The sequence below is a fragment of the Hyla sarda genome, unplaced genomic scaffold, assembly GCF_029499605.1.
Source record: "Hyla sarda isolate aHylSar1 unplaced genomic scaffold, aHylSar1.hap1 scaffold_306, whole genome shotgun sequence".
Lineage (NCBI taxonomy): Eukaryota > Metazoa > Chordata > Amphibia > Anura > Hylidae > Hyla > Hyla sarda.
The window spans coordinates 289,401-306,820 of NW_026609781.1; the positions used below are offsets into that span (position 1 = coordinate 289,401).

Consider the following 17,420-nt stretch of genomic DNA (forward strand, 5'->3'; position numbering starts at 1 on the left):
TGTGAGTCTTTTCTTAGTGTTGTGTTCTGTGTGAGTCTTTTCTTAGTGTTGTGTCCTGTGTGAGTCTTTTCCCAGTGTTGTGTTCTGTGTGAGTCTTTTCCCAGTGTTGTGTCCTGTGTGAGTCTTTTCTTAGTGTTGTGTTCTGTGTGAGTCTTTTCTCAGTGTTGTGTTCTGTGTGAGTCTTTTCTTAGTGTTGTGTTCTGTGTGAGTCTTTTCCCAGTGTTGTGTTCTGTGTGAGTCTTTTCTTAGTGTTGTGTTCTGTGTGAGTCTTTTCCCAGTGTTGTGTTCTGTGTGAATCTTTTCTTAGTGTTGTGTTCTGTGTGAGTCTTTTCTCTGTGTTGTGTCCTGTGTGAGTCTTTTCTTAGTGTTGTGTTCTGTATGAGTCTTTTCTCAGTGTTGTGTCCTGTGTGAGTCTTTTCTCAGTGTTGTGTCCTGTGTGAGTCTTTTCTCAGTGTTGTGTTCTGTGTGAGTCTTTTCCCAGTGTTGTGTCCTGTGTGAGTCTTTTCTCAGTGTTGTGTTCTGTGTGAGTCTTTTCTCAGTGTTGTGTTCTGTGTGAGTCTTTTCTCAGTGTTGTGTTCTGTGTGAGTCTTTTCCCAGTGCTGAGTCCTGTGTGAGTCTTTTCTCAGTGTTGTGTTCTGTGTGAGTCTTTTCTTAGTGTTGTGTTCTGTGTGAGTCTTTTCCCAGTGCTGAGTCCTGTATGAGTCTTTTCTCAGTGTTGTGTTCTGTGTGAGTCTTTTCTTAGTGTTGTGTTCTGTGTGAGTCTTTTCTTAGTGTTGTGTTCTGTGTGAGTCTTTTCTCAGTGTTGAGTCCTGTGTGAGTTTTTTCCCAGTGTTGTGTTCTGTATGAGTCTTTTCTCAGTGTTGTGTTCTGTGTGAGTCTTTTCTTAGTGTTGTGTTCTGTGTGAGTCTTTTCCCAGTGTTGCGTCCTGTGTGAGTCTTTTCCCAGTGTTGTGTTCTGTGTGAGTCTTTTCCCAGTGTTGCGTCCTGTGTGAGTCTTTTCTCAGTGTTGTGTTCTGTGTGAGTCTTTTCCCAGTGCTGAGTCCTGTGTGAGTCTTTTCTCAGTGTTGTGTTCTGTGTGAGTCTTTTCTTAGTGTTGTGTTCTGTGTGAGTCTTTTCCCAGTGCTGAGTCCTGTATGAGTCTTTTCTCAGTGTTGTGTTCTGTGTGAGTCTTTTCTTAGTGTTGTGTTCTGTGTGAGTCTTTTCTCAGTGTTGAGTCCTGTGTGAGTTTTTTCCCAGTGTTGTGTTCTGTATGAGTCTTTTCTCAGTGTTGTGTTCTGTGTGAGTCTTTTCTTAGTGTTGTGTCCTCAGGCCCCCGTTTTCTGCATTTTTCTTCTCGTTGCTCCTCGCTGCCTTTTTTGTCCATAATATTTCCTTTTCTGCCCTGTAAGCGGTGCCCGGGCTCAGCACTTATTATGTAATAGCGGATACATATTCATGAGCGGTGTGAATATGTAAGGAGGGGCCGCACTGAGTCAGTCCCCAGGAATCCTCCCTGACTTTCCTTCTTGTGATCTGTTTTGCTTGTAAAAACATTCGCAGACGCACAAGTCAGAGGGAAGGACACAGATGCAGGTACCATATGGAGGGCAGCAGGGTGTGCGGGGGGCAGGCGTCAGGCATACGGGGTTGTGTAGATGAACAGTCAGTGTGTGGAGGGGACGGCTTGGGAGAAGTACTGTCACTTTAAGAATCTCCTGTTTGACACTTAACCTACTACTTTGGATATGACAGACAGTGTGATACATTGTATGATAGAGATCATCACCCTGATACATTGTATGATAGAGATCATCACCCTGATACATTGTATGATAGGGATCATCACCCTGATACATTGTATGATAGGGATCGTCACCCTGATACATTGTATGATAGAGATCATCACCCTGATACATTGTGTGATAGAGATCATCACCCTGATACATTGTATGATAGAGATCATCACCCTGATACATTGTATGATAGAGATCATCACCCTGATACATTGTATGATAGAGATCGTCACCCTGATACATTGTATGATAGAGAACATCACCCTGATACATTGTATGATAGAGATCATTACCCTGATACATTGTATGATAGAGATCATCACCCTGATACATTGTATGATAGGGATCATCACCCTGATACATTGTATGATAGAGAACATCACCCTGATACATTGTATGATAGAGATCATCACCCTGATACATTGTATGATAGGGATCATCACCCTGATACATTGTATGATAGAGAACATCACCCTGATACATTGTATGATAGAGATCATCACACTGATACATTGTATGATAGAGAACATCACCCTGATACATTGTATGATAGAGATCATCACCCTGATACATTGTATGACAGAGATCATCAACCTGATACATTGTATGATAGAGATCGTCACCCTGATACATTGTATGATAGGGATCATCACCCTGATACATTGTATGATAGAGATCATCAACCTGATACATTGTATGATAGAGATCATCAACCTGATACATTGTATGATAGAGATCATCACCCTGATACATTGTATGATAAAGATCATCACCCTGATACATTGTATGATAGAGATCATCACCCTGATACATTGTGTGATAGAGATCGTCATCACCCTGATACATTGTATGATAGAGATCATCACCCTGATACATTGTATGATAGAGATCGTCACCCTGATACATTGTATGATAGAGATCATCACCCTGATACATTGTATGATAGAGATCATCACCCTGATACATTGTATGATAGAGATCATCACCCTGATACATTGTATGATAGAGATCATCACCCTGATACATTGTATGATAGAGATCATCACCCTGATACATTGTATGATAGAGAACATCACCCTGATACATTGTATGATAGAGATCATCACCCTGATACATTGTATGATAGGGATCATCACCCTGATACATTGTATGATAGAGATCATCACCCTGATACATTGTATGATAGGGATCATCACCCTGATACATTGTATGATAGGGATCATCACCCTGATACATTGTATGATAGAGAACATCACCCTGATACATTGTGTGATAGAGATCGTCACCCTGATACATTGTGTGATAGAGATCATCACCCTGATACATTGTGTGATAGAGATCATCACCCTGATACATTGTGTGATAGAGATCGTCACCCTGATACATTGTGTGATAGAGATCGTCACCCTGATACATTGTGTGATAGAGATCATCACCCTGATACATTGTATGATAGAGATCGTCACCCTGATACATTGTATGATAGAGATCATCACCCTGATACATTGTATGATAGAGATCATCAACCTGATACATTGTATGATAGAGATCATCACCCTGATACATTGTATGATAGAGATCATCACCCTGATACATTGTATGATAGGGATCATCACCCTGATACATTGTATGATAGGGATCATCACCCTGATACATTGTATGATAGAGATCATCACCCTGATACATTGTATGATAGGGATCATCACCCTGATACATTGTATGATATAGATCATCACCCTGATACATTGTATGATAGAGATCGTCACCCTGATACATTGTATGATGGAGATCGTCACCCTGATACATTGTATGATAGAGATCATCACCCTGATACATTGTATGACAGAGATCATCACCCTGATATATTGTATGATAGAGAACATCACCCTGATACATTGTATGATAGGGATCATCACCCTGATACATTGTATGATAGGGATCATCACCCTGATACATTGTATGATAGGGATCATCACCCTGATACATTGTATGATATAGATCATCACCCTGATACATTGTATGATAGAGATCGTCACCCTGATACATTGTATGATGGAGATCGTCACCCTGATACATTGTATGATAGAGATCATCACCCTGATACATTGTATGATAGAGAACAGCACCCTGATACATTGTATGATAGAGACCATCACCCTGATACATTGTATGATAGGGATCATCACCCTGAAACATTGTATGATAGAGATCATAACCCCTTATACATTGTATGATAGGGATCATCACCCTGATACATTGTATGATAGAGACCATCACCCTGATACATTGTGTGATAGGGATCATCACCCTGATACATTGTATGATAGAGATCGTCACCCTGATACATTGTATGATAGAGATCATCACCCTGATACATTGTATGATAGAGATCATCACCCTGATACATTGTATGATAGGGAACATCACCCTGATACATTGTATGATAGAGATCGTCACCCTGATACATTGTATGATAGAGATCATAACCCTGATACATTGTATGATAGAGATCGTCATCACCCTGATACATTGTATGATAGAGATCATCACCCTGATACATTGTATGATAGGGATCGTCACCCTGATACATTGTATGATAGGGATCATCACCCTGATACATTGTATGATAGAGATCATCACCCTGATACATTGTATGATAGAGATCATCACCCTGATACATTGTATGATAGGGATCATCACCCTGATACATTGTATGATAGAGATCGTCACCCTGATACATTGTATGATGGGGATCGTCACCCTGATACATTGTATGATAGGGATCATCACCCTGATACATTGTATGATAGAGATCATCACCCTGATACATTGTATGATAGGGATCATCACCCTGATACATTGTATGATAGGGATCATCACCCTGACACATTGTATGATAGAGATCATCACCCTGATACATTGTATGATAGAGATCATCACCCTGATACATTGTATGATAGGGATCGTCACCCTGATACATTGTGTGATAGAGATCATCACCCTGATACATTGTGTGATAGAGATCGTCACCCTGATACATTGTATGATAGAGATCGTCACCCTGATACATTGTATGATAGAGATCATCACCCTGATACATTGTGTGATAGAGATCATCACCCTGATACATTGTATGATAGGGATCATCACCCTGACACATTGTATGATAGAGATCATCACCCTGATACATTGTATGATAGAGATCATCACCCTGATACATTGTATGATAGAGATCATCACCCTGATACATTGTATGACAGAGATCATCAACCTGATACATTGTATGATAGAGATCATCACCCTTATACTTTGTATGATAGGAATCGTCACCTTCCTCATAGGACAGGAGGGTATAGGAGTGCAGTGCACAGTGCCTGGATGGGGCTGCACTGAGCGGGGTATTATCATTGTTCTCAGTCTGTACGGTGAAATTCTGGATGTATGGAGGGCAGTGCACAGTGCCTGGAGGTGGCAGCACTGATCTGGGGTATAATCGTGGTGCTCTCAGTCTTTACGGTGATATTCTGGGTGTATTGGGGTCAGTGTACAGTGTCTGGAGGTGGCAGCACTGATCCGTGGTATTATTATGGTGCTCTCAGTCTGTACGGTGAGATCCTGAGTGTATAGGTGGAGGTGCACAGTGTCTGGAGGTGGCAGCACTGAGCCGGGTATTATTATGGTGCTCTAAGTCTGTACGGGGAGATCCTGGGTGTATAGAGGTCAATGCACAGTGCCTGGAGGTGGCAGCACTGAGCGGGGTATTATTATGGGGCTCTCAGTCTGTACGGTGAGATCCTGGGTGTATAAGGGGCAGTGCACAGTGCCCAGAGGTGGCAGCACTGATCCGGGGTATTATCATGGTTCTCTCAGTCTGTATGGTGAGATCCTGGGTGTATAGGGGGCAGTGCACAGTGTCTGGAGGTGGAAGCACTGAGCGGGGTATTATCATGGTTCTCTCAGTCTGTACGGTGAGATCCTGGGTGTATAAAGGGGGGGGCAGCACTGATCTTGGGTATTATCGTTGTGCTCTCAGTCTGTACAGTGAGATCCTGGGTGTCTAGGAGGCAGTGCACAGTGTCTGGAGGTGGCAGCACTGATCCGGGGTATTATCATGGTTCTCAGTCTGTACGGTGAGATCCTGGGTGTATTGGGGGCAGTGCACAGTGTCTGGAGGTGACAGCACTGATCCGTTGTATTATCATGGTTCTCAGTCTGTACGGTGAGATCTTGGGTGTATAGGGGGCAGTGCACAGTGTCTGGAGGTGGCAGCACTGATCCGGGGTATTATCATGGTTCTCTCAGTCTGTACGGTGATATCCTGGGTGTATAGGGGGGGGGGGCAGCACTGATCTGGGGTATTATCATGGTGCTCTCAGTCTGTACGGTGAGATCCTGGGTGTATAGGGGGCAGTGCACAGTGTCTGGAGGTGACAGCACTAATCCGGGGTATTATCATGGTTCTCAGTCTGTACGGTGAGATCCTGGGTGTATAGGGGGCAGTGCACAGTGTCTGGAGGTGGCAGCACTGATCCGGGGAATTATCATGGCTCTCTCAGTCTGTACTGTGAGATCCTGGGTGTATTGGGGGCAGTGCACAGTGTCTGGAGGTGACAGCACTGTGCCAGGTTATTATCATGGTTCTCAGTCTGTACGGTGAGATCCTGGGTGTATAGGGGGCAGTGCACAGTGTCTGGAGGTGGCAGCACTGAGCAGGGTATTATTATGGTTCTCTCAGTCTGTACGGTGAGATCCTGGGTGTATAGGGGGGCAGTGCACAGTGTCTGGAGGTGGCAGCACTTATCCGGGGTATTATTATGGTGCTCTCCGTCTGTACGGTGAGATCCTTTGTGTATAGGGGGCAGTGCACAGTGTCTGGAGGTGGCAGCACTGATCCGGGGTATTATTATGGTGCTCTCAGTCTGTACGGTGAGATTCTGGGTATAAAGGGGGGGGCAAAACTGATCTGGGGTATTATCTTGGTGCTCTTAGTCTGTACAGTGAGATCCTGGGTGTCTAGGGAGCAGTTCAGTGTCTGGAGGTGGCAGCACTGATCTGGGGTATTATTGTGGTTCTCTCAGTCTGTACGGTAAGATCCTGGGTGTATAGGGAGCCGTGCACAGTGTCTGGAGGTGGCAGCACTGATCCGGGTTATTATCATGGTTCTCAGTCTGTACGGTGAGATCCTGGGTGTATTGGGGGCAGTGCACAGTGTCTGGAGGTGGCATCCCTGAGTGGGGTATTATTATGGTGCTCTAAGTCTTTTCGGTGAGATCCTGGGTGTATTGGGGGCAGTGCACAGTGTCTGGAGGTGACAGCACTGATCTGGGGTATTATCATGGTTCTCAGTCTGTTCGGTGAGATCCTGGATGTATTGGGGGGGCAGCACTGATCTGGGATATTATCGTGGTGCTCTCAGTCTGTACAGTGAGATCCTGGGTGTCTAGGGGGCAGTGCACAGTGTCTGGAGGTGGCAGCACTGATCCAGGGTATTATCATGGTTCTCAGTCTGTACGGTGAGATCCTGGGTGTATAGGGGGCAGTGCACAGTGTCTGGAGGTGGCAGCACTGATCCGGGGTATTATCATGGTTCTCAGTCTGTACAGTGAGATCCTGGGTGTATAGGGGGGGCAGCACTGATCTGGGATATTATCGTGGTGCTCTCAGTCTGTACAGTGAGATCCTGGGTGTCTGGGGGCAGCACTGATCTGGGGAATTATCATGGGTCTCTCAGTCTGTATAGTGAGGTCCTGGGTGTATGGGGGCAGTGCACAGTGTCTGGAGGTGGCAGCACTGAGCGGGGTATTATCATGGTTCTCTCAGTCTGTACGGTGAGATCCTGAGTGTATAGGGAGCCGTGCACAGTGTCTGGAGGTGGCAGCACTGATCGAGGGTATTATTGTGGTTCTCTCAGTCTGTACGGTGAGATCCTGGGTGTATAGGGGGCCGTGCGCAGTGTCTGGAGGTGGCAGTACTTATCCGGGGTATTGTCATGGTTCTCTCAGTCTGTATAGTGAGATCCTGGGTGTATAGGGGGGCAGTGCACAGTGTCTGGAGGTGGCAGCACTGATCCGGGTGTTATCATGGTTCTCTCTGTCTTTTCGGTGAGATCCTGTGTGTATAGGGGGCAGTGCACAGTGTCTGGAGGTGGCAGCACTGATCCGGGTATTATTATGGTGCTCTCAGTCCGTACAGTGAGATCCTGTGTGTATAGGGGCAGTGCACAGTGTCTGGAGGTGGCAGCACTGATCCAGGGTATTATCATGGTTCTCTCAGTCTGTACGGTGAGATCCTGGGTGTGTAGGGGGCAGTGTACAGTGTCTGGAGGTGGCAGCACTGATCCGGGGTATTATCATGGTTCTCTCAGTCTGTACGGTGAGATCCTGGGTGTGTAGGGGGCAGTGTACAGTGTCTGGAGGTGGCAGCACTGATCCGGGGTATTATCATGGCTCTCTCAGTCTGTACGGTGAGATCCTGGGTGTGTCTGGCAGCCGTCACTGTTGGCATCTAATACTTCTTGCTCAATTCTTGGCTTCCCTTCTCTTTCCCTTGAGAATTTCTTTGTACTTTGGAACATTGTATCAGGCAGAGATCATGACCGGCCCTGAGCTGACACACAGAGCCAGACCCTCCGCGCCGACATCTACACAACATAGGCCACTACAGGGTTAATGGGGTAAGTGGTGGTTCTGTGTAAAGCAGAGGGGCCGGGGTGTGAGACTCCATCTCTGCAGGGAAGGAGATTTCTTCCAGATGTTTCTCCCTCCGCCGGTCCCGTATCCTCACAGTCAGCCATGTTTTGCTGTTTACATAAAGGGACAGCTCCAAGGTCCATATATCTCCTGGAGGCCAATCACTCAGCTTTCCCAAAGTCCTGAGTGACAGATCCTTCTAGTTACTCCATAGCACTGTGATCATTGCTGGGAAGAGCTGTGGCCGGACATACTGGTAGTCACCCAGCTTTCCCAGTTTAAGATATAACTAAGAACCAGACATGGAAAAGTATATAGAGGTAGAAGGGCCAGAGGATCCGTATTCATGGCGGTATTATTATATTACTGTATGTGCCTCATGTCCTAGAGGTTGTACACCACCAATTAGAGTCCTGGAGTTCTGAAATGACGAGTAGGTAGTGATTATATATATAATTATAAGCCCCACCCCTTTTTGGATAGGACAGCCCAGGAACATCCCCTTTATAGCACATATTTACGTAACCCCTCCCATCTGTATTATACATGTATATAATACTTCTTTCACACACAACCATATAATACATTTACATAATCCCCTCCCTCTATAATACTCATTTACATAACCCCTCCCCTATAACACAAATTGACATAGCCCCCGCCCCTTCTGTCTGGTTCACTGTGTTGTAGTAGATACTGCCTGTACATTGGAGTCTGAGATATTACATCTGTCATCTGGTTTCAGCACCACTGCCCCTGAGGACGCCATCTGTGGGGTGGAGAAACCTGCTGGGGGGGCTGCAATATGGTAAAATATCAGTGAAGTTCTCGCATTAACCCTCTACGTGTACACAGCAGGTAGATATATCAATTATCTGGGACTTTGCATCAATCCACATCATGTGATCATACTGCTGTGTGAGTTTAGTGTTAGGAGGGGGATGTCCTCTGAGTAGGTGTTTGTTTAACCCCCCAACCGCCCCCTGTCCCTCAGTGTCCACACCTCGGTGGCTGTGGTCCAGGTCTTTAGACCCAAGTGACCTTTGCCCATCCACAGCAGAGGGTTGTGATGCCAAGGGGCACAATGGTCATGTTTGTGTTCTCTTCCCGTAATGAATTTTCAAAAGGAAAAAGAAGAAAAAGACATGCGCCCTGGTGAAACACGTCCCTCACACATAGAAATCAGTGGGAATGGGGAATATTCACTCACCATATGATGTTTTGCGCAGAGCACAACGCCTCAGTACACAGTAGTGCACACTCCTGATGAAGGGCCTGTTCTGGGCCAGAAACGCATTGATTTGTGATAAAATAAAGTCTAAGATTACATTAACTATGTGGAAACGGTTTTATATTCCCACCAAGAGCAGCGCCGCAGAAAAGATCCCCTTTTTCTCTTTGCTATGTAATGAACTTTAGCATCTTTCTGGGTCGTCAGGTGTCGCTGCCATCCAGCCGGAGGGATACCAGAATCTACCGCCATGTTGTAGCCAATGGAAACTGACAGAACCTGAATATCAGACAATGAGTCAATGGGTTCTCCCCGTAGTGAGGAGGCTTCAACTCAATCCTGCTCCTGGTGCAGGCCGGTTACAAACACAGAGACCTCCCTCGAGCCTATGGGAATCTGCCCCTATTCCTGCCCCCATGGTAGTGCCCAGATGATCCTGAAGCTCCTATAGAGTAGAATGGAGACTTGTCCATCTACGTATCCAGGCTTCTCACATATATGTATCCGGGCTCCTCACCAACTTCGTATCCGGGCTCCTCACCAACTTCGTATCCGGGCTTCTCACCATATATGTATCCGGGCTCCTCACCAACTACGTATCCGGGCTCCTCACCAACTACGTATCCGGGCTCCTCACCAACTACGTATCCGGGCTCCTCACCAACTACGTATCCGGGCTCCTCACCAACTACGTATCCGGGCTCCTCACCAACTACGTATCCGGGCTCCTCACCAACTACGTATCCGGGCTCCTCACCAACTACGTATCCGGGCTCCTCACCAACTACGTATCCGGGCTCCTCACCAACTACGTATCCGGGCTCCTCACCAACTACGTATCCGGGCTCCTCACCAACTACGTATCCGGGCTCCTCACCATCTACGTATCCGGGCTCCTCACCATCTATCTATCCGGGCTCCTCACCATCTATCTATCCGGGCTCCTCACCATATATGTATCCGGGCTCCTCACCATATAGGTATCCGGGCTCCTCACCATATAGGTATCCGGGCTCCTCCCCATATAGGTATCCGGGCTCCTCACCATATAGGTATCCGGGCTCCTCACCATATAGGTATCCGGGCTCCTCACCATATAGGTATCCAGGCTCCTCACCATCTATCTATCCGGGCTCCTCACCATAGATGTATCCGGACTCCTCACCATATAGGTATCCGGGCTCCTCACCATATATCTATCCGGGCTCCTCACCATATATCTATCCGGGCTCCTCACCATATAGGTATCCGAGCTCCTCACCATATATCTATCCGGGCTCCTCACCATATAGGTATCCGGGCTCCTCACCATCTATCTATCCAGGCTCCTCACCATATAGGTATCCGGGCTCCTCACCATATAGGTATCCGGGCTCCTCACCATATAGGTATCCGGGCTCCTCACCATATAGGTATCCGGGCTCCTCACCATCTATGTATCCGGGCTCCTCACCATCTATCTATCCGGGCTCCTCACCATCTATCTATCCGGGCTCCTCACCATATAGGTATCCGGGCTCCTCACCATATAGGTATCCGGGCTCCTCACCATATAGGTATCCGGGCTCCTCACCATATATCTATCCGGGCTCCTCACCATCTATCTATCCGGGCTCCTCACCATCTATCTATCCGGGCTCCTCACCATCTATCTATCCGGGCTCCTCACCATATATGTATCCGGGCTCCTCACCATCTATCTATCTATCCGGGCTCCTCACCATCTATCTATCCGGGCTCCTCACCATATAGGTATCCGGGCTCCTCACCATCTATCTATCCGGGCTCCTCACCATCTATCTATCCGGGCTCCTCACCATATATGTATCCGGGCTCCTTACCATATATGTATCCGGGCTCCTCACCATATAGGTATCCGGGCTCCTCACCATATATGTATCCGGGCTCCTCACCATATATCTATCCGGGCTCCTCACCATCTATCTATCCGGGCTCCTCCCCATATAGGTATCCGGGCTACTCCCCATATAGGTATCCGGGCTCCTCACCATCTATCTATCCAGGCTCCTCACCATATATCTATCCAGGCTCCTCACCATATATCTATCCGGGCTCCTCACCATCTATCTATCCGGGCTCCTCCCCATATAGGTATCCGGGCTCCTCCCCATATAGGTATCCGGGCTACTCCCCATATAGGTATCCGGGCTCCTCACCATCTATCTATCCGGGCTCCTCCCCATATAGGTATCCGGGCTACTCCCCATATATGTATCCGGGCTCCTCACCATATATCTATCCGGGCTCCTCACCATATATGTATCCGGACTCCTCACCATATATGTATCCGGGCTCCTCACCATATAGGTATCCGGGCTCCTCACCATCTATCTATCCGGGCTCCTCCCCATATAGGTATCCGGGCTACTCCCCATATATGTATCCGGACTCCTCACCATATATGTATCCGGACTCCTCACCATATATGTATCCGGACTCCTCACCATATAGGTATCCGGGCTCCTCACCATATATGTATCCGGGCTCCTCACCATATATCTATCCGGGCTCCTCACCATCTATCTATCCGGGCTCCTCACCATCTATCTATCCGGGCTCCTCACCATCTATCTATCCGGGCTCCTCACCATCTATCTATCCGGGCTCCTCACCATCTATCTATCCGGGCTCCTCACCATCTATCTATCCGGGCTCCTCACCATCTATCTATCCGGGCTCCTCACCATCTATCTATCCGGGCTCCTCACCATCTATCTATCCGGGCTCCTCACCATATATCTATCCGGGCTCCTCACCATATATCTATCCGGGCTCCTCACCATATATCTATCCGGCCTCCTCACCATATACGTATCCGGGCTCCTCACCATCTATCTATCCGGGCTCCTCACCATCTATCTATCCGGGCTCCTCACCATATATGTATCCGGGCTCCTCACCATATATCTATCCGGGCTCCTCACCATATATCTATCCGGGCTCCTCACCATATATGTATCCGGGCTCCTCACCATATATCTATCCGGGCTCCTCACCATATATCTATCCGGGCTCCTCACCATCTACGTATCCGGGCTCCTCACCATCTATCTATCCGGGCTCCTCACCATATATCTATCCGGGCTCCTCACCATATACGTATCCGGGCTCCTCACCATCTATCTATCCGGGCTCCTCACCATATATCTATCCGGGCTCCTCACCATATACGTATCCGGGCTCCTCACCATATATCTATCCGGGCTCCTCACCATATATGTATCCGGGCTCCTCACCATATATGTATCCGGGCTCCTCACCATATATGTATCGACCCCAGAGGATCCACCATAATGTAAACCAAAAGATACCTTGGGTAAAGGGGGAGGTATGGATGCCAGGTGATCATAGCCCTAAGCAGAAAAACAACAGAGGATGAAAGAGGGAGGGCCCGGTGTATGCCCATAGGCGCGCCCATAATGCTGCCTGGCACAAAAGTCTTACCACAGAGGCAGAAGAGCCCCGGCCTTAGTAACAACAACTTACAGAACAAATACATAATAGTGTCACCCACAGGTCAAGAAATACGGTGACGGCCGCAGTGTCCCCCATCGTGGTGGCTGAAGGAGGAGGACAGAGGAGTCTGGAGGGAGGAGGACAGAGGAGTCTGTAGGAGGAGGACAGAGCAGGACAGAGGAGTCTGTAGGAGGAGGACAGAGGAGTCTGGAGGAGGAGGACAGAGGAGTCTGGAGGAGGAGGAAGACAGAGGAGTCTGGAGGAGGAGGAAGACAGAGGAGTCTGGAGGAGGAGGAAGACAGAGGAGTCTGGAGGAGGAGGAAGACAGAGGAGTCTGGAGGAGGAGGAAGACAGAGTAGTCTGGAGGGAGGAGGACAGAGGAGTCTGGAGGGAGGAGGACAGAGGAGTCTGGAGGGAGGAGGACAGAGGAGTCTGGAGGAGGAGGACAGAGGAGTCTGGAGGGAGGAGGACAGAGGAGTCTGGAGGAGGAGGAAGACAGAGGAGTCTGGAGGAGGAGGAAGACAGAGGAGTCTGGAGGAGGAGGAAGACAGAGTAGTCTGGAGGGAGGAGGACAGAGGAGTCTGGAGGGAGGAGGACAGAGGAGTCTGGAGGGAGGAGGACAGAGGAGTCTGGAGGAGGAGGACAGAGGAGTCTGGAGGGAGGAGGACAGAGGAGTCTGGAGGAGGAGGAAGACAGAGGAGTCTGGAGGAGGAGGAAGACAGAGGAGTCTGGAGGAGGAGGAAGACAGAGGAGTCTGTAGGAGGAGGACAGAGGATTCTGTAGGAGGAGGAAGACAGAGGAGACTGTAGGAGGAGGACAGAGGAGTCTGGAGGAGGACAGAGGAGTCTGTAGGAAGAGGACAGAGGAGTCTGTAGGAGGAGGACAAAGGAGTCTGTAAGAGGAGGACAAAGGAGTCTGTAAGAGGAGGACAGAAGAGTCTGTAAGAGGAGGACAGAAGAGTCTGTAGGAGGAGGAAGACAGAGGAGTCTGTAAGAGGAGGACAGAGAAGTCCGGAGGGAGGAGGACAGAGGAGTCTGTAAGAGGAGGACAGAGGAGTCTGGAGGAGGAGGAGGACAGAGGAGTCTGGAGGAGGAGGAGGGCAGAGGAGTCTGTAAGAGGAGGACAGAGAAGTCTGGAGGGAGGAGGACAGAGGAGTCTGTAAGAGGAGGACAGAGGAGTCTGTAAGAGGAGGACAGAGGAGTCTGGAGGAGGAGGACAGAGGAGTCTGGAGGAGGAGGACAGAGGAGTCTGGAGGAGGAGGACAGAGGAGTCTAGAGGAGGAGGACAGAGGAGTCTGTAAGAGGAGGACAGAGGAGTCTGTAAGAGGAGGACAGAGGAGTCTGTAAGAGGAGGACAGAGGAGTCTGTAAGAGGAGGACAGAGGAGTCTGTAAGAGGAGGACAGAGGAGTCTGTAAGAGGAGGACAGAGGAGTCTGTAAAAGGAGGACAGAGGAGTCTGGAGGAGGAGGACAGAGGAGTCTGGAGGATGAGGACAGAGGAGTCTGGAGGATGAGGACAGAGGAGTCTGGAGGATGAGGACAGAGGAGTCTGGAGGATGAGGACAGAGGAGTCTGGAGGATGAGGACAGAGGGGTCTGTAGGAGGAGGACAGAGGAGTCTGTAAGAGGAGGACAGAGAAGTCTGTAGGAGGAGAACAGAGGAGTCTAGAGGAGGAGGAGGACAGAGGAGTCTGGAGGATGAGGACAGAGGAGTCTGGAGGAGGAGGATGACAGAGGAGTCTGGAGGAGGAGGATGACAGAGGAGTCTGGAGGAGGAGCACAGAGGAGTCTGGAGGAGGAGGACAGAGGAGTCTGGAGGAGGAGGACAGAGGGGTCTGGAGGAGGAGGACAGAGGGGTCTGGAGGAGGAGGACAGAGGGGTCTGGAGGAGGAGGACAGAGGAGTCTGGAGGAGGAGGAGGAGGACAGAGGAGTCTGGAGGAGGAGGACAGAGGAGTCTGGAGGAGGAGGATGACAGAGGAGTCTGGAGGAGGAGGACAGAGGAGTCTGGAGGAGGAGGACAGAGGAGTCTGGAGGGAGAAGGAGGGCAGAGGAGTCTGGAGGAGGAGGAGGGCAGAGGAGTCTGGAGGAGGAGGAGGGCAGAGGAGTCTGGAGGAGGAGGAGGGCAGAGGAGTCTGGAGGATGAGGAGGGCAGAGGAGTCTGGAGGATGAGGACAGAGGAGTCTGGAGGAGGAGGATGACAGAGGAGTCTGGAGGAGGAGCACAGAGGAGTCTGGAGGAGGAGGACAGAGGGGTCTGGAGGAGGAGGAGGAGGACAGAGGAGTCTGGAGGAGGAGGAGGAGGACAGAGGAGTCTGGAGGAGGAGGACAGAGGAGTCTGGAGGAGGAGGACAGAGGAGTCTGGAGGAGGAGGACAGAGGAGTCTGGAGGAGGAGGATGACAGAGGAGTCTGGAGGAGAAGGAGGGCAGAGGATTCTGGAGGAGGAGGAGGGCAGAGGAGTCTGGAGGAGGAGGAGGGCAGAGGAGTCTGGAGGAGGAGGAGGGAAGAGGAGTCTGGAGGAGGAGGAGGAGGAGGGCAGAGGAGTCTGGAGGATGAGGAGGAGGACGGAGGAGTCTGGAGGAGGAGGACGGAGGAGTCTGGAGGAGGAGGAGGATAGAGGAGTCTGGAGGGAGGAGGATAGAGGAGTCTGGAGGGAGGAGGATAGAGGAGTCTGGAGGGAGGAGGACAGAAGAGTCTGGAGGGAGGAGTACAGAGGAGTCTGGAGGGAGGAGGACAGAGGAGTCTGGAGGGAGGAGGACAGAGGAGTCTGGAGGGAGGAGGACAGAGGAGTCTGGAGGGAGGAGGACAGAGGAGTCTGGAGGGAGGAGGACAGAGGAGTCTGGAGGGAGGAGGACAGAGGAGTCTGGAGGGAGGAGGACAGAGGAATCTGGAGGGAGGAGGACAGAGGAATCTGGAGGGAGGAGGACAGAGGAGTCTGGAGGGAGGAGGACAGAGGAGTCTGGAGGAGGAGGAGGAGTACAGAGGAGTCTGGAGGAGGAGGAGGACAGAGGAGTCTGGAGAAGGAAGAGGAGGACAGAGGAGTCTGGAGAAGGAGGAGGAGGACAGAGGAGTCTGGAGGGAGGAGGACAGAGGAGTCTGGAGGAGGAGGAGGAGGACAGAGGAGTCTGGAGGGAGGAAAACAGAGGAGTCTGGAGGGAGGAAGACAGAGGAGTCTGGAGGGAGGAAGACAGAGGAGTCTGGAGGGAGGAAGACAGAGGAGTCTGGAGGGAGGAAGACAGAGGAGTCTGGAGGGAGGAAGACAGAGGAGTCTGGAGGGAGGAAGACAGAGGAGTCTGGAGGGAGGAGGACAGAGGAGTCTGGAGGGAGGAGGACAGAGGAGTCTGGAGGAGGAGGACAGAGGAGTCTGGAGGAGGAGGACAGAGGAGTCGGGAGGAGGAGGACAGAGGGGTCTGGAGGAGGAGGACAGAGGTCAATTGTCCCCACGGTCAGTTATCACTCTATGCGGCAGATAGGGAACAACTTCTGATCTTGTAATAATCCCCTCCAATGTCACCCCCCAATGTCACCCCCCAATTGTCACCCCCCAATTGTCACCCTCCAATGTCACCCCCCAATGTCACCCCCCAATTGTCACCCCCCAATTGTCACCCCCCAAATGTCACCCCCCAAATGTCACCCCCCAATTGTCACCCTCCAATTGTCACCCCCCAATTGTCACCCCCCAATTGTCACCCCCCAATTGTCACCCCCCAATTGTCACCCTCCAAATGTCACCCCCCAATTGTCACCCCCCAATTGTCACCCCCCAATTGTCACCCCCCAATGTCACCCCCCCAATGTCACCCCCCAATGTCACCCCCCAATGTCACCCTCCAATGTCACCTTCCAATGTCACCCCCCAATGTCACCCCCCAATGTCCCTGTGTTCAGACCCCCCAATTGTCACCCCCCAATGTCACCCTCCCAATTGTCACCCTCCCAATTGTCACCCCCCAATTGTCACCCCCCAATTGTCACCCCCCAATGTCACCCCCCAATGTCACCCCCCAATGTCACCCCCCAATGTCACCCCCCAATGTCACCCCCCCCAATGTCACCCTCCAATGTCACCCTCCAATGTCACCCCCCAATGTCACCCCCCAATGTCCCTGTGTTCAGACCCCCCAATTGTCACCCCCCAATGTCAGCCTCCCAATGTCACCCTCCCAATTGTCACCGCCCAATTGTCACCCCCCAATTGTCACCCCCCAATGGTCACCCCCCATTGTCACCCCCCATTGTCACCCCCCATTGTCA

General features: G+C 50.0%; 1 protein-coding gene across 2 annotated transcripts in view; it reads left to right on the top strand.

Moving 5' to 3' along the window:
• Positions 1–1,491: 1,491 nt before the first annotated feature.
• The window catches only part of LOC130328319 (uncharacterized), a 32,587-nt gene continuing 16,658 nt past the window's right edge, over positions 1,492–17,420 (top strand). The window contains exon 1 of one of the 2 annotated variants that reach the window (XM_056553442.1): positions 1,492–1,571. The gene's annotated coding sequence lies outside the window, so the exon portion shown is untranslated. Of the gene's footprint in view, positions 1,572–8,340; positions 8,445–17,420 lie in introns of those variants that run through there. The other variant, XM_056553443.1, reaches the window with a different exon arrangement.